Here is a 2816-nt window from a genome sequence, read left to right as displayed (position 1 = left end):
AATTAGGAGTTACGGTGCAACCGTATGTTTCGGCAGTCACGACCGCTGGAGGAGAGGATAAATCAATCATAGGTAGGGTATAGCTCCTAATCTCGTACAGGGAGCAGCATAAAAACGTAACGTTTTCTTATCTGCCCCTACCTGAAACAGCGAGCCTATTTTGGAATTGATTTCTGGCGAGCTTTTAACCTAGCCCCTGATATTTTGGGCCCCGAGGAGAAAACCTCCACTGAACACCAAGGGGAAGAGCTCTTGGCAGTGTCAATGACACATTATGCGGAAGAGGGTGAAGAAGGTGAAAATGAGACAGATTCATGGGAGTTGTCTCGGGAGGAAAGGGTAGAGTTGGAGGCGGTAATGCGGGGGTTTTTGTCTTTTGAGCATAGCGGATGCAGTGCGATGCGTTGCAGTTTGGTGTGGGAGCGGTGTTATTCCAAAAAGACACTGAAGATCAGGAACGACCCATAGCCTTCTTTTCAGCCAAGTTGAACAAACACTAACAGAATTATTCCGTCACTGAAAAGGAGTGCTTAGCGTCGATACTGGCCATAATAAAGTTCAGACCCTATATAGAAGGGATGCCTTTTACCTGTATCACGGACCACGCCAGCCTAAAATGGCTGATGTCCATGAAGGACTTAAGCGGGAGACTAGCACGCTGGTCATTGCAGCTGCAAGGCTACGACTTTACCATCGAGCACCGTAAAGGCAGTGAGAACGTAGTAGCCGACACCTTATAGCGGAAATGGAAATGGGGTCGTGAAAACGCCCGAGACCTTACGTAGGCGGTTTTACTGGCCCGGCATGGTTAGTCAGGTAAGGGATTGGGTGAGACGGTGTGTGACATGCAAGGAAGTCAAGGCGCCTAACATCGATATTGCCCGTAATTGGTTGCGTTCTTTATAATCGGCCGCGCCGATATCTTTGGTCATAGGGGCAGAGTATCGGGGTGAAGCCGGACACACAACTGCGCTTAAAATATCGAGGAGTGGCAACACCAGACTTGCGATCCACGACGCCAAAAAAGGCGATTGCTATTGGCTGCACGATTCGTTCCCTAAGAGATAAAAGACAGAGTTGATCGTATGTCCTTGAATATGCCCTTGGCCGTGTTTCGAGCCGTTGACCCACCAAAAAAAAAAAAAAAAAAAAAAAAAAAAAAAAAAAAAATGGGCAGCTGTGCCGATGAGCAGCAACGGTAACCATATTTAAATGTATGCGTGTACCGAATTTCGTCACCTTAGATGTTGCTGCCCAATGTACAGCAGGTGAGTTCGACTTTGTCAGCGGTCCACAGCGGACGTACCGGCTCACAGTTAAAAATTTCGAAGTTGGATATTTTTTTTTGCCGGCCACGGAGCATGTGCTTAACCAAAAAGAAAAAATCTAAGGGCATACATTTGTTCATGACGGGCTTTCTTTATAAGTTAATTGCCAAGATACTTCCTTATGTGCTAACGTATTGCAAAAGAAATAGTGCACATGAGCGATAATACACGAAACAATAATACACAAGAAACACACTGTCGTCATTTAAAACCACTATAAGAGCGATACTCTATTAGAGCAGCCGCAGCCATTCTGTGGCACACAACGCTTGAATCCCGCGCAGGAGGACGCTGGCCAGATCAACCCAGATATTCACGGGCCGGATTTTCAAAGCACGGCCAAGTATCGGCGTAATACACGACGGAGAGACGAGCCATCACGGACGGGACTCACACGATGAAGAGGCGGCCACGGGCGAGACCACGTTCATATCATCCGAGTGAGTCTGTTCCATTTCGTGCCTCCTCGCCTGAGTAAACGGCAGAGTCAGACGCAGCTCCTCATTGTGCTCCCTGAAAGAGAACCGATTTTTTTTTTGTAATTTTTAACTCCAGTTTTTTTTTTGTTATTAAATACATAAAAATACTCACGACTAGTTTAAATTGAGTAAATTTCCGAAAGTGCGAACCGGGAAGGAAAGGGCCCAAAGATTATTGCGTCTGCCAAGTAAAGAATGAAATTAAAAAGTTTAGATTTTGGTCAACTTATGCACGAGTGATACCCACTTATACGTAAATATATTTATATGTTACGCACAGGTGACACTCACACACTCACACAATGTTGACTTGTATGTAGGCGCGGAGTTGGCCACCGTTTCTATTATGGTAATAGCCTCTGGTGTGTTTATTTTGACCAGCCTAGCACTAGGTCTTAGTGACTTCTATCGCTGGCAGTTGGGGATCTGTACATTTTCGCAAAACAATGACTTTTTATTTATTATAATTTTAATAATTTTTTTTTTTTTAATTTTAAAACTGAATTAAATTTTCTTCCGGGTGCGACGCTATTTGCAACCAAAATAGAGGTTAGCCTCGTAAACTATCAGTGCTTTAGTAATAGTAATGATGTTACAAATGTATATTAATCAATTGTTGATCAGCTCAATGGACTAAATTATTGAACACGTAAGCTTTGGTGCTTATTTTTTTTTATTTTATTTTATCAAGATCCAGTCTTGTAATGCTCTCTAATGCCCTGAGTATCTATGTCTTAAGTATGGCCAGGTTAATGCAGTAATTTTTAACTTTAGGATAAACTGTATAAACAAACATTAATTTATTAATATAATATAGTGGTTATGTAAAGGCGAAGTTATAGAAGATGTTAAGCAAATTACGGCCTAAAGAGGCCTGGTTGTCGCCTAGTGAGCCGTAAATTCCCTCGAAGCAAAAGGTTGAGGTGCCACTTTTTGAGCCGCCGCATAGGTGTACGCGATCTGGTCCTCGGCGACCGCGAGATTCAGGTCTTTAGGCAGAGTTGAGTTA

The sequence above is a fragment of the Drosophila novamexicana genome, unplaced genomic scaffold (assembly GCF_003285875.2).
Source record: "Drosophila novamexicana strain 15010-1031.04,08,12 unplaced genomic scaffold, DnovRS2.1 tig00001900-arrow-arrow-pilon, whole genome shotgun sequence".
Taxonomy (NCBI): Eukaryota; Metazoa; Arthropoda; class Insecta; order Diptera; family Drosophilidae; genus Drosophila; species Drosophila novamexicana.
The sequence above is the reverse complement of the archived record's forward strand: the minus strand, read 5'-3'. Positions refer to the sequence as shown.